This window comes from Tursiops truncatus, chromosome 16 (assembly GCF_011762595.2).
Source record: "Tursiops truncatus isolate mTurTru1 chromosome 16, mTurTru1.mat.Y, whole genome shotgun sequence".
NCBI classification, from domain to species: domain Eukaryota; kingdom Metazoa; phylum Chordata; class Mammalia; order Artiodactyla; family Delphinidae; genus Tursiops; species Tursiops truncatus.
In genome coordinates, this window is record NC_047049.1 from 50,173,200 (window position 1) to 50,196,737 (window position 23,538).

At 45.0% G+C, this 23,538-nt stretch overlaps 1 long non-coding RNA gene across 1 annotated transcript in view; it reads left to right on the top strand.

Moving 5' to 3' along the window:
• The first annotated feature begins 2,505 nt into the window (after window positions 1–2,505).
• The window catches only part of LOC109548427 (uncharacterized), a 436,971-nt gene continuing 415,938 nt past the window's right edge, over window positions 2,506–23,538 (top strand). Inside the window, exon 1 of the long non-coding RNA XR_002174512.3 lies at window positions 2,506–2,776. This is a non-coding gene — a long non-coding RNA (uncharacterized lncRNA). The remainder of the gene's footprint in view (window positions 2,777–23,538) is intronic.

Below are 23,538 nucleotides of genomic sequence, written 5' to 3' on the forward strand. Positions count from 1 at the left end.
ATTTAAAGCTTGTGTTTCCTTATTTATTTTCATTTTGGATGATCTGTCCATTGGTGAAAGTGGGGTGTTAAAGTCCCCTACTATGATTGTGTAACTGTCGATTTCCCCTTTTATGGCTGTTAGTATTTGCCTTATGTATTGAGGTGCTCCTATGTTGGGTGCATAAATATTTACATTTGTTATATTTTCTTCTTGGATCAATCCCTTGATCATTATGTAGTGTCCTTCTTTGTCCCTTGTAATAGTCTTTATTTTTAAGTCTATTTTGTCTGATATGGGAATTGCTACTCCAGCTTTCTTTTGATTTCCATTTGCATGGAATATCTTTTTCCATCCCCTCACTTTCAGTCTGTATGTGTCCCTATGTGTGAAGTGGGTGTCTTGTAGACAGCATATATATGGGTCTTGTTTTTGTATCCATTCAGCCAGTCTATGTCTTTTGGTTGGAGCATTTAATCCATTTACATTTAAGGTAATTATCGATATGTATGTTCCTATTACCATTTTCTTAATTGTTTTGGGTTTATTATTGTAGGTCTTTTCCTTCTCTTGTGTTTCCTGCCTAGAGCAGCTCCTTTAGCATTTGCTGTAAAGCTGGTTTGGTGGTGCTGAATTCTCTTAGCTTTTGCTTGTCTGTAAAGCTATTAATTTCTCTGTCAAATTTGAATGAGATCCTTGCTGGGTAGAGTAATCTTGGTTGAAGGTTTTTCTCCTTCATCACTTTAAATATGTCCTGCCACTCCCTTCTGGCTTGCAGAGTTTCTGCTGAAAGATCAGCTGTTAACCTTATGGGGATTCCCTTATGTGTTACTTGTTTTTCTCTTGCTGCTTTTAATATTTGTTCTTTGTATTTAATTTTTGATAGTTTGATTAATATGTGTCTTGGCATGTTTCTCCTTGGATTTATCCTGTATGGGACTCTCTGTGCTTCCTGGACTTGATTAACTATTTCCTTTCCCATATTAGGAAAGTTTTCAACTATAATCTCTTCAAATATTTTCTCAGTCCCTTTCTTTTTCTCTTCTTCTTCTGGAACCCCTATAATTCGAATGTTGGTGCATTTAATGTTGTCCCAGAGGTCTCTGAGACTGTCCTCAATTCTTTTCATTCTTTTTTCTTTATTCTGCTCTGCAGTAGTCATTTCCACTATTTTATCTTCCAGGTCACTTATCCGTTCTTCTGCCTCATTTATTCTGCTATTGATTCCTTCTAGAGAATTTTTAATTTCATTTATTGTGTTGTTCATCTCTGTTTGCTTTTTAGTTCTTCTAGGTCCTCGTTAAACGTTTCTTGTGTTTTCTCCATTCTATTTCCAAGATTTTGGATCATCCTTACTATCATTATTCTGAATTCTTTTTCAGGTAGACTGCCTATTTCCTCTTCATTTGTTAGGTCTGGTGCATTTTTATCTTGCTCCTTTATCTGCTGTGTGTTTTTCTGTCTTCTCATTTTGCTTATCTTACTGTGTTTGGGGTCTCCTTTTTGCAGACTGCAGGTTCGTAGTTCCCGCTGTTTTTGATGTCTGTCCCCAGTGGCTAAGTTTGGTTCAGTGGGTTGTGTAGGCTTCCTGGTGGAGGGGCCTAGTGCCTGTGTTCTGGTGGATGAGGCTGGATCTTATCTTTCTGGTGGGCAGGACCACGTCTGGTGGTGTGTTTTGGGGTGTCTGTGGCCTTATTATGATTTTAGGCAGCCTCTGTGGTAATGGATGGGGTTGTGTTCCTGTCATGCTAGTTGTTTGGCATGGGGTGTCCTGCACTCTAGCTTGCTGGTCATTGAGCGGAGCTTGGTCTTGGTGTTGACATGGAGATCTCTGGGAGATTTTTGCCGTTTGATGTTACGTGGAGCTGGTAGGTCTCTTGTGGACCAGTGTCCTGAACTTGGCTCTCCCACCTCAGTGGCACAGCCCTGACACCTGGCCAGAGCACCAAGAGCCTGTCCTCCACACGGCTCAGAATAAAAGGGAGGAAAAAAAAGAGAGAAAGAAGAAGATAAAATAAAATAAAATAAAGTAAAATAGTTATTAAAATAAAAAAAATTATTAATAAAAATACTTTTTTAAAGTAAAAACAAACAAAAAAAACAGACAGACAGAACCCTAGGACAAATGGTAAAAGCAAAGCTATACAGACAAAATCACACACAGAGGCATACACATACACACTCACAAAAAGAGAAAAAGGGGAAAAAAAATATATATATATCGTTGATCCCGAAGTCCACCTCCTCAATTTGGGATGATTGGTTGTCTATTCAGGTATTCCACAGATGCAGGGTACATCAAGTTGATCGTGGATCTTTAATCCGCTGCTTCTGAGGTTGCTGGGAGAGATTTCCCTTTCTCTTTGTTGGCACAGCTCCCGGGGTTCAGCTTTGGATTTGGCCCCGCCCCTGCGTGTAGGTCGCCTGAGGGCGTCTGTTCTTTGCTCAGACAGGACGGGGTTAAACGAGCAGCTGATTCGGGGGCTCTGGCTCACTCAGGCCGGGGTGAGGGAGGGGTACGGATGCGGGGCGAGCCTGCGGTGGCAGAGGCCGGCGTGACGTTGCAGCAGCCTGAGGCGTGCCATGCGTTCTCCCGGGGAAGTTGTCCCTAGATCCCGGGACCCTGGCAGTGGCGGGCTGCACAGGCTCTCCGGAAGGGAGGTGTGGATAGTGACCTGTGCTCGCACACAGGCTTCTTGGTGGCGGCAGCAGCAGCCTTAGCGTCTCATGCCCGTCTCTGGAGCTCCTTTAAACAGCGCTCTGAATCCCCTCTCCTCGTGCACCAGGAAACAAAGAGGTAAGAAAAAGTCTCTTGCCTCTTTGGCAGGTCCAGACTTTTTCCCGGACACCCTCCCAGCTAGCTGTGGCGCACTAGCTCCCTTCAGGCTGTGTTCACGCCGCCAACCCCAGTCCTCTCTCTGCATCGACCGAAGCCCGAGCCTCAGCTCCCAGCCCCGCCCGCCCCGGCGGGTGAGCAGACAAGCCTCTCGGGCTGGTGAGTGCCGGTTGGCACCGATTCTCTGTGCGGGAATCTCTCCGCTTTGCCCTCCGCACCTCTGTTGCTGTGCTCTCCTCCGTGGCTCCGAAGCTTACCCCCTCCGCCACCTGCAGTCTCCGCCTGCGAAGGGGCTTCCTAGTGTGTGGAAACCTTTCCTCCTTCACAGCTCCCTCCCAATGGTGCAGGTCCCATCCCTATTCTTTTGTCTCTGTTTATTCTTTTTTCTTTTGCCCTACCCAGGTGCGTGGGGGAGTTTCTTGCCTTTTGGGAGGTCTGAGGTCTTCTGCCAGCGTTCAGTAGGTGTTCTGTAGGAGTTGTTCCACGTGTAGATGTATTTCTGATGTATCTGTGGGGAGGAAGGTGATCTCCGAGTCTTACTCTTCCGCCATCTTGAAGCTCCACCCCCAATAAAAAATTTTAAAACAAGCAAAACAAAAAAGAATTGGGAAGAGAACAATAGGGTCACTTACCTATCTGAAAAATGTAGCCACAGACAAGGAGGTGAGTGTATTCTAAATTGGTATTGAGTCAACACAAAACTAAGCGATGGCATTCAATTTCAAATTCAAGAATGTTTGCCTAACACTGAAGCTTCCTAGATTATGGCTTTTATTGTAAATATTCCATCTTTAGAAATGAAAGGGAACACAGTTAAGGCTTATTATTCCAGTGTGCTGGCCACATTGTACATGGGATCAGATCTCTTCAAACATAACCATTATAGAAAATAAAAAACTGTCATTGGGGAAGAGTGAACTGAGAATGAAATCAGGCTCTTCTACAAAAGTCTGTGGATGTCTTGAGCAGAAACACCACAACCAAGTGTTGCCAAAATTTGGCCTCTGTACATCAGTGCCAGATTAAATCTCCGTGACAGAGTTTTGGGTGAAGTAGAAATAGCTTTATTGCTTTGTCAGGCAAAGGGGGCCACAGCGGGTTAATACCCTCAAGACTGTGTGTCCCACCAAGGAGGGGGTAGTGAGAAGCCTGATAGTGTTCAAGGAGCAGGGCGTGATCAGCTGGTGGACATTTTTCTGATTGGTTTGTGGTGAGGTAATTGGGAGTCAGTATCATCAACCTTTTGGTTCCAACAGGTCTGGGGGCTACGTGCTTGTGAGCCGCATACAGTTAACTTCTTCCACCTGGTGGCTGCTTCAGTATCTGCAATACAGCTCAAAGGATGTGGCTCAGAATATTATCAATAGTAATTGAGGAAGAACTAAAGGTTCTTGACTTTGTTTAATGGCTAAAGTAATTTTTTTTGGCTAAAGTATTAATATTGTGTCTTGCTTGACTGTTTTCCTTTCTTTCTGCATTTTCTCACTTCTCTGATTAAATTTATTCTTTGACTAAAGTTTTTCTGCAGTCAAAAGGCAGGCAGAGGACATGGGTGAGTCTATTCTGGGAAGGCTCATAGGGTCCTGCTCAGTTACACAGGCACCTAAGTTTTCATCCTCTTAGTTTTCCAACAAAAGTTCTGAGGAAGATGCTTCAGTGGCACAGATGGTTTTCGGTTTTGAAATGACGTATGAATGTAGTTTTCTTTCTGTTGAGAACTTTCCTTTGTGAAGCTATGATGTTTAGATTAACATTGAAAAGACTTCCAGTTCAGTTTCTACATGTGAAGAGCATGGAATCTGTCACTCCTTACAAGAAAAAACTGGACAACCTGAAAACCAGTGACTTTTCTTGGCTGTCTTATGGAAATGAGGATGCAGGGAAAACCACCATCCTGAATCTTGGGTAGAGAATGAGCTCATTCTCATAGAGAGAACAAGTGTTGAAAATTAATAAAGAAAATAAAAACAAGTGTTTTAAAAATTATTTTATCAAGGGGGTCCTCGATTGGGGTTCAGGACCACCTGGGCATATCTGGAAGGACTACCGTTAACTCCTGGGAGAGAAAGCCACCTAAAGGAAGAAGGAACCAAGGAGAAGTTTTGAACCACCCAGAGCCAAGGGGATGTGGTTGGGAGGACTTAGAAGTGTTTGTTATTCCAGTTTGTGTTCAAGTCCTTAATCCTTGGATTTCCTAGAAGACGTTGGAGTCCCTTGGAGAACACGTGTGTTGTACATAAACTCCTACAAGGATGTTTCTCCAGAACACTAGGGCATGAGCCACAGAGCTCTGACACTCTTGCAACAGAGCATAAGACAAAGGGAGAGGGACCACTGTGCACTGGTGATATCTCAGGGGTTCAGGAATTCAGCTGCAGTGGGAGAGGGGACATCTGGCAGGAGACAGAGGGACAGCAGTAGCACTCAGATGGAGCAGACATGTTCATAAATACACCTGAGATATACCTGGGGACTCCAAGAAACACTTCAAGTGCCGGGCAGGGGCATGACCCAGTGAAAAATGAGTTATTTCTGCTAATGTCACACTATTAGCTCCCACAGGCTGTGAAGAGCTGGGTGGGCAAAGTCTCACTACCTCCAAGAACAGTTTTGTGTCTTCTCATTCTGGTCATTCCTTCAATAGCCCTTTGGTTGGGCTGCTGAAACATCCCGAACTCACGTGAGAAAATGCTTAGGAAGCAATATTATGTAGGACAGTCTTCTTGGCCCTGTGAATGGATCTGTTTCTCTGCTTGATTTTATTGTAGAAAATATGAATTTCATTAATATCTCCTTGAAATGGATAACGTGGACGAGCATATTTGTTAGATCCTTTGTGCCATCTAGGTTTTATCCTCCTTGAATAATAGAGTTTGAAATTCGTTGAACTCCACGGTACCCAGGTGCTTAGCTTTTATCTCACACTTTACAAGTTTCCCCTAAGAACACTGTATTTGCTTTTCAGGACTTTGGTTGTGTGCTTTATTTCCTCTATGGGAAGACCCAGGTAAAGTTTAAATTACAGTTAATTGATAGAGGCCAAGGAGGAAGATTGCAAAATTTAATTAGTTTCCCTGTAAAGTAATGTGTATTAACCTGACTTTCCACACTAGAGACTAACATATCTTAACTTAAGGTGCACACGAAGTGTTCTGTTTAAATATACAGGGTCTGAGTCACCCTCCAAGCTTATTTTCTGTCTAGGCAGAGGAGAGAATCAAATCCCTTTTAAATTATAAAATTGTTCTGTGATTAGATACTATGGCTGTCTCCTGAGGCACTCACGGAACGTCATAAATAGTTCACACCTGTTAACAGTTGATTATTTAGGAGGTATGGACCAGGTGCTATTGGTGTCCCGTGCTGCCCAGCTTGGCTTCCAGCTATGGTGTGGTGGGAGCTTTCATGCAGACCACCTCCCACCTTACACACTCATGGGTCTCAGCTCTCTGCCTTAGGTCTTTCTCCAAGTCCAAGGAGCTTGCTCAGCCTGTGTGCTTGGGCCTGGAAGTGTGAGACAGGAGTTGGTACTCCCACAGTAACCAACAACCAGGAGTTGTTGGATAAATACCCCAACACTGACCTTGGACCGATGACTCTAAGTTTCATTTCTGTGTGGTTTCCCTAGCAGGACTGAGCAGTAACCAGCTCAATCAAGCAGCCTTTATCAGGTCTCCTTCCCTCTCTCTCCAGCTTCTCTGGACACTCCCAAATGAATTACCTGAGCCCGCATCCTTGTCTCAGTCCCTGCTTTTGGAGAACCCAAACTAAGAGCTGGTTAGTTTGGAGGCTCAGACAGGCTGATCTTGGACATACATTTCACTAGCGCCTGCCTGTGACTATTCATTCACCTTTGAGAGCCTCCTGTGTGCTAGGCGAGGATTTTTGGTGTTGAACAAAACAAACAGAACGTCTGCCCTCATGAACCTTCCATATGACTCTTTCAAACTTCACAACCACCATGTGAGTTAGATGTTATTATTACCCCCATTTCATGTGTAACTAATGTGATTGAGGATTCTCGGCTCTTTGGGGATATAAACATGAGTTTAATTTTTCTAAAAATGCCTAGCTTTTCTCTGTGGAGAGGCGCGTCCCCAGATTTCTTCCCAATTTTATAAATTTTCAGCCGCTTCTTTTAACTAAACAATCTCATTCTAGTTTTATGTCTCACTCCCATGCACTTTTTAAAAATTGAAGTATAGTTGATTTACAATGTTGTGTTAATTTCTGCTGTACAGCAAGGTGATTCAGTTATACAAATATACATATTCTTTTAAAAGTTCTTTTCCATCATGGTTTCACAGGGTACTGAATATACGTCCCTGTGCTACCCAGCAGGACCTTGTTATTTACTCATTCCCATGCACGTGCACGTTAAACCTTCAGCGTCCTAATCAATTCTAAAGTGCCCACGCCTGTTCTTGGGAGGGCTTAAAAACCCCACTTGGAGACTTGTGTGAGGTGTGTGTGTGTGGGGAGTGGTCTGTAGCCTTGGCAAGCAACTGAGATGACACAGTCGGAGGCGGCTCACTGAGAGGACCTGACTGTCGGCTGACCCAGGAGCTGCACGGGGCAATCCATTCGGAGGCTCTGGCCCCCTGCTCTAGTCCTTGGGATGTGAGTTCTGCTTGCCTTCCCTGAGCTGGAAGCTGCCTCACGGACACAGCCTTGCGAGAGGAGGTGTTGTTGAGACCATCTGGACGGTATATTAGACTGAACCCAGTTAAAGCCTCTATAGAGAAGTTTCTATAGAAACTTCTAAGATTCTGGCAGGCAGGAACGGAAATCTACTTATCTCGTGGCCGCCCAGGACAAGCCTCGTGAGTACGTTCCCTGGCTTACTAAGCCTGCCACCTACCAGTCTGGAGTGGTCTGCCTCTTTCTTTGGTCTGGCCCTGCCCTCCATGTCCAGGGGGCCAGTTTCGAATTTTACCCTGGGAAGCTCCCAAGGTAGGAAACCAACAACTGGGGAGGCAGCCAGGAAGCTGAAGAATGGGTCTTGGGAAAGAGACACCCAGGGGGTGGAATCCTGAGTTGGCTATTGGCCTCTGTGTGGAGAGGGGTGGCATGTATGTTAGATGCTTGGGGATCCCGTGAGTACAGGGACACCCGGAAAACGCCGGCTGGTCTAATGCGCTTGTTTGAGGAACTGTGCAGTGCCCCGCGGCACAGGAGAGAAACACATGGGTGGGCGGTGGGCCAGGCTCTGCTGTGGGCAGGTCGCTGCACACTGATGTCCAACTAGAGGCTCAGCTCAAATCGGGAAATTGGAAGGAGAGCTGAGGTTAGAGAAGGACGTGCAGGTGTCCACTACTCTGCTAGCTTGGGGGCTGGCAGACAAAGCAGGAGTGCAGGATAATATGTTGGAGCCCTTAACGTGCCGTTTTGCAAAGCCAGGAGGGCACACGCTTCAGAGGAGGGAACTTATGACAAAGACTCTTTTCTGGTCTCTCCTTGCCCTCCATGTACAGAGGGCGGGGGGCAGTCTCAGATTTCACTCGGGGAACTCCAGGGGTTACCAACCAACAAATACAGAGATAAGATTGAACAAAAGGGATTCTAAAGCCTTCAGGTCCAGGGATACTCCCTTGCAGTGAAGTTTTCTTTTGAGGAGTTTCTGATATTAATTCAAATCAAATATAATGTGTATGTCATTTATACCTTTGCCACTGGGAGAAGGGAGATGGAGAGGAGAGAGGGCAGATACAATCATCTGCAATTCATTTATAATCAGCTTAAAATGATGTGATCTTTGTAGGGTGGAGTGGCAGGTTTTCCTGTTTATTCTACTTTGCTTAGACTGGGAATGGAGAATATCTTGTGATTTCCCAGTCAGCTATGTTAGGCAGTGGTTGCCTGGAGAGCCCTGTTGGGAAAGAGTCTGAGGCCATAAGCAGGTGTAACAGGAAGGTCATTAATTAGTATCAAATTAATTATTAAAGCCAGTCATGGGTGTAGGAGGGGAGAAAAGCCACACTTTTAAAATGTGTTTGCCGTCCTTGATCCGGTTTCACGTTACCAAGTTGCACTTACTGGATGAGGCAACCTGAAAGACTTCCAGAGTTTTTAATTTACTAGGTTTTACAGTTCAGGTCCAGGGCTGCAAACGACAGGAAATTAAGCAGAAAACCAAAATGTGCTGTAGGATACTGGATAGTTCACTGACTCTCCAGGAAGACTGGAGAACTTAGCTCACAAAATTGACAGCAACCAAGACGACCCGGCATGGCCATAGGCAGGTAACCCTGGTGTCACTGGATGCTCACCAGTTCCTCCAGCACACCACTGCTCTGGGACCTTCCCTGCAACACTCTTGGACTTGTTAAAAAGTTTTAAAAACCTTTTTATGAAAAATTTTAAGCATATACAACAAGAGCAGAGTATAATGAGGCTCCATGCCTTCATTCCCAGATTCCCTGATTATTACTGATACAATTCTGTCCATCTTCTTTTATCTATCCCCCATTTAAAATTAAAAAAAAATTTTTTGCTGGAATATTTTGAAGCAATTCTAGACATAATAAGTCACCTGTAAACACTTTGTATTTTTCACCAGCCGATAACTTAAAAAAAAAAAAAAACCTTACCCACAGCACTATTACCTGAATTCGAGATGCCTTCTTCCCTATAAACTAAATTTTTATAGGACTTAGTCATTAATCAATCCTTTTTATTGCTTCCTCAAGGTTCATCCTTACATGCCTACACTCCTGTAGCCCAGGAGCTAGGTTGCCCCTTTGTCATCCATGATAGGAGATGGGGCTATACTGCCCAACTATCTTGGAATTACTTCCAAATAATAAGGGTGTACACAGCCTGGGCAGAAAAAATGGCAGATAAGACATAGTAGAGATTGCAACTGCTCACAAAACCATCAGATAAGTAGCCACTTGTCAAAATTGCCATTTATATTTCCTAATTGCCTTTGACTTATAGCCTAGCATTCTATAATTTCATAAATATGCTTTGATAGTCATTGAGTGTTGATTTAAAGTGATGTGGTTTCCACCTGGTTGGAAGGCTATTTTCTTCCTGGGAGGTTTATTAGCAATTACATATGTAAATCTATGCATACTTTCTTTTGATACATTCTCTTGGGAAAAATTACACCAAGAAATTATTAATGTACATGAAAACAACAGTTAAAACTCCCAGAGGATAATCGAGGCATTGAATATTTTTATATTTTAAGGTATCCACCAATATCACTCGAGGGTGGGAGTGTTGAGGAAAGAATGTTAAAATAATAATTTTCCCTGTTTAGATGTTTTAAAAATTTGACCAATGAATGTGTTTATATTATACCAGAAGAAGAATTAAGGTTGTGGACTATAGAGTTTCCAGCAGTAAGATGGAGTTAACTGCAGGTTCTTGGCTCTATTTGGTAGGATCCTTACTTAATGCAAATTTATGACGTTTCCTTGCATGGGAAGTGGGATGCATAATTTTTCTTTATCTCCGTGTTTTGAATCACATATTCACCATCATTTGCACTTCCTATTGTCTTTCATTATCTTTCATCTTCATCATCACTAGGGATCATGAGTGATAATCACAGTCTAATTTCTTCCATCAGCTGTCACTGGGGACTACAATTATCGAAATAAATAAATTCAACAAATATCTATTGATTGGTATTGATATATCCATTATAGAGATGGAGGGCATAGCAAGGTTCTGCGTCCTCAAGGGGATCAGGGGAGATGAGATGCAAACCCATAAGATAAAAGTGTCAGAAAAGGGCTAAAGTAAAAAGTTCTTAGAGTTTAGAGAGGGGAAAGATTACGATGACTCTTGCCTGGAGAGATCAAGGAAGGCCTTCTGGAGTATGTGGCATTTGAATCGGACTTTTCTTTTTTTAAATTTATTTATTTTTGGCTGCATTGGGTCTTCGTTGCTGCGTGCGGGCTTTCTCTAGTTGCGGCGAGCGGGGGCTACTCTTTGTTGTGGTGCACGGGTTTCTCATTGCGGTGGCTTCTCTTGTGGAGCATGGGGCTCTAGGCGTGCGGGCTTCAGTAGTTGCGGCATGCAGGCTCAGTAGTTGTGGCACGTGGGCTCTAGAGCGCAGGCTCAGTAGTTGTGGCGCACGGGCTTAGCTGTTCTGTGGCACGTGGGATCTTCCCGGACCGGGGCTCAAACCTGTGTCCCCTACATTGGCAGGCAGATTCTTAACCACTGCACCACCAGGGAAGCCCTGAATTGGGCTTTAAATACTGGCTTCAAGGCATTTAGCGTGGAGGAGGCACATTCAGAAAGTACGGGCAGGCTCTAGGAATTGCCCAGCTTAAGTGTGTGTGTGTGTGTGTGTGTGTGTGTGTGTGTGTGTGTGTGTGTGTGTGTGTGTGTGTGTAGAAAGAGGACAGTGTTCCTCCGGTTGGATTCTGACTGAAAACAAGACATTTCAGAGTTTATTAGCAAAGTCTTTAAGAGCAAAATGATTCAAAGTTAGTAATAAAAACTATACAGAGAAATGTCACGGTCACATAAGTGCCTCCTACTTGGCAGCACCCTAGTGGGGCTGCACACCTCCTCCAGGCCCCAGCTCTGCGGGGCAGGCAGCCACAGTGGGCACACAGCCCACGTGGGGAGGCGCCCTGGGGAACAGTGCTCCCCGGCTACACCAGCAGGCTTTACCCGTGCTTCTCGGGGTCTTACATATGTCGCCTCCTCCTTGTGACTTCCTGCTCTGCCTTTCACTGGTAGTGTAGCCGAAATTTGGCCTCTGTACCCTGACACCGAATTCAATCTCAGAGACAGACTTTTGGGTGAAGTAGAAAAGAATAGCTTTATTGCTTCGTCAGGCAAAGGGGGCCACAGTGGGTTTGTGCCCTCAAGACTGTGTGTCCCACCCAGGAGGGGGTAGTGAGAAGCCTGATAGTGTTCCAGGAGCAGGGTGTGATCAGCTGGTGGACATTTTTCTGATTGGCTGGTGAGGTAATTGGGAGTCAGCATCATCAACTTTCTGGCTCCAACAGGTCTGGGGGCTACGTGCTTGTGAGCAGCATACAGTTAACTTCTTCCACCTGGTGCGGTTTCAGTATCTGCAAAACAGCTCAAAGATATTGTCACGTGTATCCCTCGAGGGGGAACCAGGACCCCGCCCCAAGGCTGTACTATTGTTTTTTTTGTTTTTTTTTTTGACTGCTCCTTCCTTGTCTCCACATCCCCTCCCTTCCCTGATTAGCGTCGTTTTGAACCTGCTCCTTGGAACACAGGTGAAGGTCTTGGAGGCTGAATGAAGCCTATTTCTTGCCAAAAAGAAACTCAGGGCACATAAAGACTTTTGTGCCCAGGAGTCCCACAGGGTCCTGCTCTGTTTCAATAGGGGTAGGCACCAATCCAGAACTGAGTCAGGGAGCTTTGCAGTGGAGTCTTGCTTGCGGTTTTATGCTAAAATCAGCAGAAGCAAGGTCTAGAGGTCGGCATGTGAATACCTTTCCCTGCGGGGGAGTTGAGCGGGCCTGAGTTTGAATATTGGCTCCAGCGTTTAGAATCTGTGTGACTTCAGGTGAGTTGCTTTTTCTTTCTCTGTTTCAGTGTTGTCTCGTCTGTAAAATGGTGGGAGCCATACTATTTTCTTGCAGGGTTCTCCTGTGTGTTAAGTAAGTTAATGGGTATAAAATGTTGGAACGGGCCTGCTGGCTTGTGCTCTCACTGGTGCAGCAGTGTGTGGGGAGGAGCCTTGGGGGATGGGGAAGGGGCACTGGCTGACTTGTGGACAGCCTTGCGTGCCGGGCCAGGAGGCTGAGGCAAGACCCCTGCTTGCTGCAACATTTGGCCTGGGCCTGGATGAGCGTCTTTTTTTTGTTTGTTTTTTTGCGGTACACGGGCGTCTCATTGCTGTGGCCTCTCCCGCTGCGGAGCACAGGCTCCGGACGCGCAGGCTCAGCGGCCATGGCTCACGGGCCCAGCCGCTCCGCGGCATGTGGGATCTTCCCGGACCGGTGCATGAACCCATGTCCCCTGCATGTGCAGGCGGGCTCTCAACCACTGCGCCACCAGGGAAGCCCAGATGAGCGTCTTTTATTTCGGAGCTCGAGATTATTTCCAGGGGACTGGGAGTGAACCTAATCCCTTTCTAGGTGCTGCAGGAGAACTGGGTCCCTCTTCTGTGGTTACCAAGGTTTCTGGAGGAGAGCTCTGGCGTGGACCCAATGTCCTGCATAAGTCTTTCACACAACAAAGTGGCATGCGATTGTATCAGAGGAGTGGCTAGTGGGGACATATAAAGGTGACTCCTAAGGTCTCATCCCTGTACCAGGAAGTGTCCATTCTAAGGCAGTTCACACACGAGCCACAAGGGATTACAGGATACAGACGCATGTACAGGGGGACAGGCTTGTCAGGCTGCAAAGATGAAGACCGTGGGTAAAGGAGTAAGAAGTGAAAATTCAGGCGACTGTAAATCTTTGAGCCATTTCGTACATCGTGACAGCATCGCCTTAGTCAATACAAAAGCCTTACATTGCTGTTCTGAACAAGTTTTGCAGAGCAGGAAATGTAAAAAAGTAAGATTACCTCGGAGAAGATTGGTGCCCTGGAACCTGCAGGGCCACCCATCACATTGCAGCTCACTGAGCTTGGCCAGGATGAATTAGCCTCTGCAGCGCCTCTGGGCTGAGTCTGAGTGTCCCTGGAAGAAGCCAGCCCTAGGTTCAGTGGAAGGACTACGATGGGAGTGAAAGCGTGGGAAAGCATTTGAGGAGAGCCTTTGGTGAACATATATTCAAGGGCAGGAGAAAGGTCCCCATCAATTCTGTCCTGGGTGAGCACAAGTGTCCTAGCGCCCCATCTCTTGCCCAGGAACCTCTCATTGAGAAGATTCTCAATTCTTTATCCAGAGCTGACTCAAAACCATTGAGGGAATGTCAGCTTCTGAATATATCTTAGAGACCACATTGTCCAGTGGTTGCTCTTTTTTTTTCCAGGAGAATAATAAAATTTAGAAAAATTGATGAGGGCTACTGCGTATTTTGCCTTCTTATTAGGGTGGTACTAGGTAGTGGTATCTGTCCAATAATCTTAGCCTAAGAAGCTTTAGTCTAATCCAACCCTCTCAATTACAGAAGGAAAAAAATTGAGTTGCAGAGACAGGGAGCAGTTTACCTGCAGGTTCCCAACTCAGCCTGTAAGTGGCAGAGGTGAGACAGGGACCCAGGTCCTCCTGGGTTTCAATTTTAGTATCATTTCTACTACACTAACCAGAACAATGTGCTGTGCGTCTCTAATTGTTTACATATTGTAATTGCCTTAATATTATCTTCCCTTTAGCTGTTTAGATAAGCACCAAAGATTACGGGTCTTATTCTGTACAAGCTGGCATCACTTAGGATATTGATATCTTAGAAGGGAAATGGAAGAAGCTAGCAGCTCTATTTCAAGTTCTTGATATTTCCAAATGTCTCCAGTGATGAGCATTTGTTCGAAGAGAAAAGCTTAAAATAGGGCAAAGTATCTTCCTTTCCATCAGGAAAAGGCCAACAGCTCACAGAATCTTTCTTAGCCTTTCTGACATTTCCCAGAGAACACTGCAAATTATTTGCAGTGATTTGGAAATAATGAAGGACCTTACACATTTTGTAGTATCGTGTTTCCTCAAATGTGTTACACTCATCAATGGTATGCGAGATGATTTTAAGTAACATAAAGATCAGACCTTTTAGTTTACTAGTAGGTATAAATAGGTATTTATTTTAATGTATGTAATGAAATATATGATAAAAATATAATCAGTACAACAAACCTATAACATTTTATTGCTTAGAATGGAGATAATTATAAAAGGAAGTTGTTTTAAAGAAAAGTGTCAAATAATAGTATAAGTTAGTATAAGTGATGCCCAAATTTGTCAAAAATTGGAACAGTGATATCTGACATTACATACGTATCTACAGCTTGGGAACTACTTATTGAGGCCACATGTAACAGGTATAAACTGAACAGTTGTAACAGTCCACAAAACTTGACAGCACGTCAGTGGAACCCCCAGTTAATTTATAACTGTAAATGAGGTTTTTATTCCCACGAATGGCGGAGAACTTAATCTTGGTCCTTTCACAAATAGAAACTGATTCAGAGGTTTGCACAGTGGGTTCAAGATTTTCTCAATCCCAGTGTGGTACTCAGCTGTGGCCCTTATCCCGCTGGCTTCCCCTGAAGAGTCTCCTTTGGTGATTGATGAGGGGTTGGAGGAGGGGAGAGCGGGCTTCCTCTTCGTCTCCAGTGTTTCTCTGCCAGGGCCATCTCTACATTGCTTAGTCAGCCCTGCCTGGCACAGGTGGCATCACTCCGCCAGCCTGCAATGCGCTGCAGGTAGTCTGCGCTGCCCGCCTACACTTCCAAGGTGTACAGCAGTTTCCCCTCCCACCTCCATCAGTATACACATGCGTGCACGCATGCACACACACACTCACCTCCAGTGAGTGTTCACACACAGACCTCTGAGGCAGGTTCTTTGCTTTTCTGAAAGGACCTTAGAACCTTATAGATCTCTTCTAAGCCAGTTCACTCTGCTGGACCCTGTGTGGGTCTGGAGTTGTCTTTGCCCCTCCTGCCCAGCTGCACCTTTCTGTTAGCTCTCCCCTCCTTTTCTCATGCCTTGTGGGTACCAGATGCACCTGTGGAGGTTGCCTCTGAGCCAGATTCCCTCTGGTCACACAGCGGCAGTCTCCCCTAATGGGTGGGGTGGAGGCACAGGGGCCCCACTCACTCTCTCCACACATTTCCTCTCCATCCCTTTCCTCCTTGCTTTAGAGCTCTTCTTTCTTCTACCCTGGCTCCCTAGGTGACCTCATCCAGTCTCATGGCAATTAACGATGAACAGGACAGAAGGGGTACCTGCCCTCATTGAGCTTACATTCCACTGGGGCTAGAAATTCGAAAGGCAAGAATTGACAAGTAATATAAAATAATACAACTTATAATAAATTTTTGTAAAAGAAGGGAAGGAGGCTGCAGTTACCATCTCTTGCTCGAAATTTTGCTCACTCTTCAGATGATTACAGACTCTTACAAGTGGAGCTGTCAGGGAAAAGGTGATCATTTTCCAGCTTCTGGTTACATTTTTCAAGGTTTCTTAGGTGGAGATAGTAATTCGGAGAAGTTTAGGATGCTTAGGGGGGTGTGTCCCTAATATTTTGAGCTAGGAATTAAAGAAGGAAATAGTCATTAAAAAAATTGTGTATCAGTCAGGGTCCAGTCAGGAGACAGTAACCATATAGTAACTTAAACAGGGACATTTTAATGTAAATGATTAACTATATCAGTGTATTATCTACTAAGGAGAAAGAGCTATAAAGAACACAGGAATAACAGATAAAAGGAACAGTCACTATCTCTAGGGCTGTGGCAGAGAACCAAGGAAGGAACGAATCTTGAACAGGTTCCCCATTAGGGCAGAAATCTAGGTCTAATTAGAGAGGGCATGGCTGTGGCCCACAGGACGGTGAAGTCTGCTGCGGTGCTGTACCTGTAGGACTCGCTGGGAATCTACCCTCTAGGGTACCAGGGAAAGTTGTTCCCAGAGATGTGCCTTGTGCAGAACTTGTTGGGGAGCTACTTGTAAGACTGGCATTGCTGAAACTCCGGGGGGTGGGAGGGAGTGTCATGTGAGTGCCTCTAGTGTCCCTGCGATGCCAGCTGCTGCCTCAGAGAAGCAAATAGGATTCAGGAGGAGAAGCCCCCTTCTCCTCCAGGGTCCCCCCAGCACCCTCTGCCAACAAAGTTTTACATTGTGCCAGTTGATAAGGAAAATGTGTTCCAGCATCCCAGGAGGCCAGCAGAGGATGGATTTGGAACTGAGAGGCAAATATACCAATTCCTGTTCTTCTTTGGTGGAAGATCAGTCCTGGGACATTCATTCACCAGTACATTTGGCCACGTCCTGTAAAAGCCAATCATATATTTTGTGGCTCAAGAAGGCCCTCAATTCACTGGCCTGTGATAAGAAGCACTCAGTTTGTGCTGAATGGTGGGTGCCCTGGGGATATGGGTGCAGTAGATGTCATCACACACGGTGTACATTTATGCATCTATTTTCTGTATTGTCTGTGTCCCCACTCTAGAATGTAGGCTTTATGAGGGCAGGAGTTTTGTCAGGTTTATAGACTGTAGCCAGAACAATGTGGGGTGCATAGTATAGACTCAGTTCATTTTTGGTGAATTAATGAATGGATTTCCTGCAAATCTCAGGGAGAGGATGTGAATATCAATGACCTTGGTGTGCCTGGAGTACTAGCTCACGGGCTGTAGAGGGTCTCCTTCCCTATTCTTGGGCTGGTAAATATGGACACATCTAGAGCCGCCCACACCTTCCCATTCCGCATGACGGAGCGCACGCCAGCATTAAAAGGATCAGGGAGAACACAGTTGCTAATACTTCTGGACAGCCAGCACAAGGCTCGAGATTGCTCATTTTTCAAGGGTAATTGCAAACCATAGCAGCTGTCCTGGCCCGAGCTCACTGGGCATATTTCACTGCAAGTGGGAGATGGCTGTGACTATTGCTGACAAGGGGAAGCAAACCCAATGCGCACAGCCTTCCTCAAGGGAATTAAGCTCGGCTCCTCTGAGCAAAGTATTCTTACCTCCTCAGCTGTGAATGTTCAGGAATCTCTATCCATTAACTCCTTCAGGCAGCAACAGCGTATTCAGTGTGCTCTGGTTTTGGCATCAGAGGAACGTTTGCACTCCAGGTGTTTTATTTACTGTTTTGAGAGAGGTTCTGTATTTCAGGGTAATTTATTTTACTTTCAGATGAAAGTCTCTATCAATTTTGTCTAACATCAAATTATCTTGGACTGTACTAGAAAAGGCCACATTTTAATCTTACCTGATATTTTTATACATCCAGAATATCTTTTTTATGGGATTCGGGGGGCAGAACCAGAGTCAGGATGTGGGCTTTGGCGTCTAACTAGAGGTCCAGGTAACTCACGTGGAGACGAGGACAAATTCCAGATTAAGTTGGTGATAAATTTAGAACAGTGTAGAGTTTATCCCTGAGCCTGCAGTCAGGGCTTTTAAAATGACTGAGGGTATGAATACATGATTCAAAACTAATCTAAGGAACTAACACAAAGTTCAGAAGATTTATCAATGCTAGCTAGATCCATGGGGTTTGAGATGAAATATTATAAATCAAGTGTGAGCCGGTGTTAATCCAAATCCCGCCTCTAGCTTGGAAGATTATGTGTGAGGTGAGAGAATCACAGGGAAGAAGCCCCTGGAGGAAAGGACACTTTTTCAGTGAGGGCGTGCGGCGTCTCAGACTGAGGGCCCTGGCACTCAGGAATCAAGTTTGTAAAACAGCGTCCCCTTGTCCACACTGCAGTGCTGAAGGGTTTTCACTTCACCTTCTTTAGACCTAGATACCAGGGCATATGGGAAAATAGGGATATGGTACTCTCAGGGCCTGAAGGGCTGAATCTGTCAGTGTATTGTTTTGGGAAAGCACCTGGTGAGGTGGCTGAGAGCCTTGGTTTTTCTCACTCACAATACAAGAATGACAACAGCACCGAATCACAAGTTTGTTGGAAAGATTAAATGATATAGTCCATGTCAAGTATATAGCACTTAGCTAATAGTCAACATTAAAACATACTAGATGTGATGATTATTTTCATTATTAATGTATGCACATCTTGTGGTTTGAAGTATTACATTCCCCAAAGCTGTATCTTTTCGTTTAAATTTAACTTTTCAGTCCAGAAGCCCCTGGGGTTCCTAGAATATTTTAAAAGCATTGAGTACCTGGACTCTGCTAACAAGCCCACTAGGTTAGGGTCCAACAGTGTCCTTGCTTGAAGAAGATGAGGAACATTTTAGGCAACATGTCAAACAGATTCAGTTTTTAAGCAATCAGAAATACACGTTCTTGGACTTCCCTGGTGGCGCAGTGGTTAAGAATCCGCCTGCCAATGCAGGGGACACGGGTTTGAGCCCTGGTCCGGGAAGATCCCACATGCCGCAGAGCAACTAATCCTGTGTGCCACAACTACTGAGCCTGTGCTCTAGAGCCCGTGAGGCACAACTACTGAGCCCATGTGCCGCAACTACTGAAGCCCATGTGCCTAGAGCCCGTGCTCCACAACAAGAGAAGCCACTGCAATAAGAAGCCTGTGCACTGCAACAAAGAGTAGCCCCCACTCGCAACTAGAGAAAGCCCGCACGCAGCAACAAAGACCCAACACAGCCAGAAATAAGTGAATAAGATAAATAAACAAATAAAAATAAATTAAAAAAAATACACGTTCTTGAAAAACGTATTCTTGAGCATATATTGAGAGCAAACTTACCACAAAGCACGTTAACTTCCAAAACCAGTAAAGGTTCGGTTCAGTTGCGAGTAACAGAAAAACTTAAAATAGTAGTGGTATAAAAAGTTTGTTTTTCCTTTACTAAAGGAACCTGGCAGGTTGGGCACCCCTTTGATCATCAGCAACTCAGCCTTCTTTTTGTTACTCTGTCATCCTTAGGATGCTGTCCCATGGTTCAAGGTGGCTGCTTAGGCTCCAGCCTTCATGTCCACATGCCAGCCAGCAGAAATGAGGAAAGGACTAACAAGGACAGCCCTTCTCCCTTTCAGGAGTCTTTCCAGAATTCACACATGATACTTTCAGTTAAATTCCATTGTCTAGAGCTTTGTCCTGTAGCCACACTTAGCAGCAGCAGAGTCTGGGAATGTAGTCTTTACTTTAGGTGGCCATGAACTCAGCTAAATATAAGGGATTCATTTATTAGGAACAGGATGGAATGGATACTGGGGGACAATTAATAGTCTCTGTTACACATCCCTTCCCTTTGTTCTGTAGCAGATCTTGTTAGCTGCATTGGACCACTATATCTGAGGTGTGTTTCTGCCCTTCTTTCATAGAAAGACAATGGATGGGACTCCCCTCTTTTACAAGAACACTTGGAGGGTATTACTTTTTTTATTTTACAGATAATAAACCTAAAATTTAGAGATAAGTACCTTCTCTGCGATTACACAGTAATTGATGGGGACAGGATCTGAGCCCGGGTCAGTCTGACTGACAGTGAAGCCCCGTCCTCCGCCTCCCTTCCCCACAGCAAGCGGCTGCTAGGAGCAGATGGGAAGGCTCACTAGTCACTGGATGGCCTCACAGCCCTAACATCCTCATGTGTGCACCAGGCAAATTGCTCTGGAAATAAAGAATTATGGCTCCCTGGCCTAGCAAATCCTCTAATAGTCTAGTGGCAGGTCAGGTACATGTTGGTCAAATGGGCCAGTCTCAGGGGCTGGAGTTTTTGCCCCAGGAAAGTTCTCCTGGGATGTCTAAGGTGAAAAAAGCATCCCAGAGGAAGTGCTTTTCAAGTATTGATTAAGGGAGCGTTTGGCTTTCATCTTCAAAGAGGCACAGTTGGTTGGTTCATCTTCCAGATTCTAGTTCTCACTCTCTCTCTCTATCCCTCCTTTATATTTCCTGGATACATTTGTTGCAAGACTGCTATCCCTTCTTTTATTTTCACTGTGAAATGACAGGGCAAGGTCTGAATCAATTTTGGAGAACATCAAACTACTGAAAACCCAGGGTGTGTTCCATGAAAATGAAACAGAGAAACCAGAAAATCCAAAACACACTCACATTGTAATAGCTGGTAAAAGACCAGGCTTACACACAGAGATAAACACTTAGGGTTGGTTCTTTCTGGAAGTGGTACCTGGGGCACTGCACTGGGCTCTGCAGCAAAAAAGCAGATGACACTGCAGAGGGTTTCCCTAGAGATTTTGGAAAGGATTTGTTTACAATTTCTTTTGTCCAGGACTGCCCACTAATTCACATATTAGAAATGCCATCGGCCTGCAGGGTACCAAAAGAAAATCACATGATTAAGGGGTAGCGAGCTCTATCAGAAGGAACACAAGCTTTGGAATCAGATAGATCTGGGTTTTTCAGTAGCTGGTTCTATAATTTTCTTTACGTGTGACCCTGGGATAGTCTTTGCATCAGTTTCTTCAGCTATAAGATCGGAGTAAATACATCTGATTTGTAGAGTTGTTATTTTTTTTTTTTGGCTGTGCGATGCAGCTTGTGGGATCTTAGTTTCCTGACCAGGGATTGAACCCGGGCCCTTGGGAGTGAGAGCCTGGAGTCCTAACCACTGGACTGCGAGGGAATTCCCTGTAGAGGAGATTTTAGAAGATATATCTATATATATCTATAGCTTCTAAATATATGTATATCTCCTAAAATATTTACAAGTGACTTTAGATATAAGGTGTCACAGTAGTGGGTCACAGAGGACAGAGGTTAATGTGCACACTGATTCTATAGTTGGGTACCCTCATTAGTCCCAGTAGGCATTTTATATATCAGCTCTCTATTGCCGTGTAACAAACCACCCCAAAATTTAGTGCCTTAAAACATAGGATTCTACAACCTATGGGCAAGGTTCAGTAGGGACAGCTCATTGTTGCTCCAGGTGGCAGGGACTGGGGTCACTAGAAGCTTGGTTGGGCAGAAACAAAATGGTTTTACTTATACATCGAGTACCTCTGGTGCCTCTGTTGTGATGACCAGAACACCTGGGGGCTGGCCAGGCGCTTTTCTCCTTCAGTGTGGTCTCTCCAGCAGGGAGGCCACCTTAGCTGGTGACTGAGAGCTCCAGGAGAGCAAAAGAGGAAGCTGCCAGGCTCTTTAGGGCAGGCTCATGCTGCATTCTGCTGGGTCTAGCCTCCATCTAGCCCAAATTCAAGGGCAAAGGATATAGACTCCACGTCTTGATGGGAGGAGAAGCAAGAATTTGTAGTCATCATTTAGCCATGACAACCATGATATAAAATTAATTACTTTTTCCCAGCTCTATCTCGACCACCAGCAGTGAATGTTGGCAAATCCTAAATTAGGAAGATATAATTGCTGCCACTTGCCAGAACAGAAACAGGTGCTGTTAACAGGCCCAGAAATATGTCTGGGGCTCTGGGGGCCAGGTGGGGGAACAAAGTGTCTCTCGGAGCCCTTTTCCAAAAGTGGCACGTTTACAAACATTTTGAATGTAATGTGTTAACATAGTGTTTGTTAAGGCTGTGAGGAAAAGAAGCCAGAGGAAGCCATTTAACGGCAGCACCTTGAGACATACAGATAATGCACACGAACGGTAAACGTTTATGTACTTTTCTCCCTTATGAACACTGCAGACTTCTTTCCCCGCCCCCAGCCCATAGATGAACATGGACTTCCTGCCTCTCACAGGGCCAGAGCATCCTGGGACTGCTGCTGTGAGGTCACGTGTGTGTGTGTGTGTGTGTGAGTGAATGAGTGTGTATAAGCATATGACGGTGTGCATAAGAATGTAAAAAGGAGTGTTTGAGTTGTGTGACTGCGTGGATGTGCATGTGGGTGTGAGAGTGTGTGTGGATGCAAGTGTGTGTGGGAGTGTGGAGACAGAGAGCGTGGGAGTGGGAGTAAACCCAGAGCTGGGCAAAGAGAGAGCGCGTGGAATCCTGATTCAACGTGATAGGATTAGGATCTGCCGGCCACTTGGAGGACTGCCTGACTCCAGAGCACGCAGCCCCTTCTCCTCATTGCTGATGGCGACATATCAGAGTCCTTTTTTTTTTGCGGTACGCGGGCCTCTAACTGTTGCAGCCTCTACCGTTGCGGGGACCCCAGCCTCGGGACTCGCAGGCTCAGCGGCCATGGCTCACGGGCCCAGCCCCTCCGCGGCATGTGGGATCTTCCTGGACCGGGGCACGAACCCGTGTCCCCTACATCGGCAGACGGACTCTCAACCGCTGCACCACCAGGGAAGCCCCAGAGTTTTTTTTAAGTGATTGAAATAGAATGCTCTGATTCCTGCCAGCCCACAATTGTCTGAGTCTGGAGAGCCTGGGGCCAGAGCTGGGGGAAGGAGAAAACATTGACGGTGTAGGGATTGGGGATATCCCGCGTTGGAGCAGGAGGGTTCTGTGAAGCAGGCACCGTGTTCCAGAGCTCACGCTGCTCCCTCTTGATCCTCTTCATCCTGGCTGTGGGCATCCCTGAAGAGGGGAACGTAGCGCACTGTGAACTGGCATTTTTCTTTTGGTGCTTGTGAGGGTGGTCCCCACCAGTCCCTGCAGACACTGTTGTGTTCGTCCCAGGCTCAGACACACCCACTACATCCTCCTATTACCTAACCACCAAACCTCCATGGATCTAGGAGCAGATCTGATCCCAAATGACCACACACAGTGCTTCCTTATTAATCCCTGGTTTTCATGTATACTTGTCACTATGGGTGTCCATAGCTTTGACACTTATTTTTGTGACAAAAATATGTTATCTGTATGGTAGAAAGAACTAACCCACTGAAACTAAGAAACGCTCTTCTAAATAACCCTTGATTCAAAGAGAAAATAAAATTGATATGACAAAGTACTTACAAATAGAAAGGAGAACAAAATATATGGGATACAGCTAAAGATGTATTGAGAGGAAAATACATTGTTCTTAGATGCTTTTATAACTTAAAGATCAAAACTAAATGAACTAAGTTTTCAATGGAGGAAACCAGAAAAGAATAGCAAAAAAAGCTAAAAGAAAATAGGAGGGGCCTAATGTGTATGAAATAGAAAAGAAAAATAATAGAAGTGGTTAATAAAACTAAAGCTAGTTAAAGAAAAAAACAAATAAAATAGAAAGCTCCTTGAGAGAGAGAGAGATGATATTAGGAAGTGGCTATAACCAAAGCATAGAAAAATATTTTTAAAAGTGTAA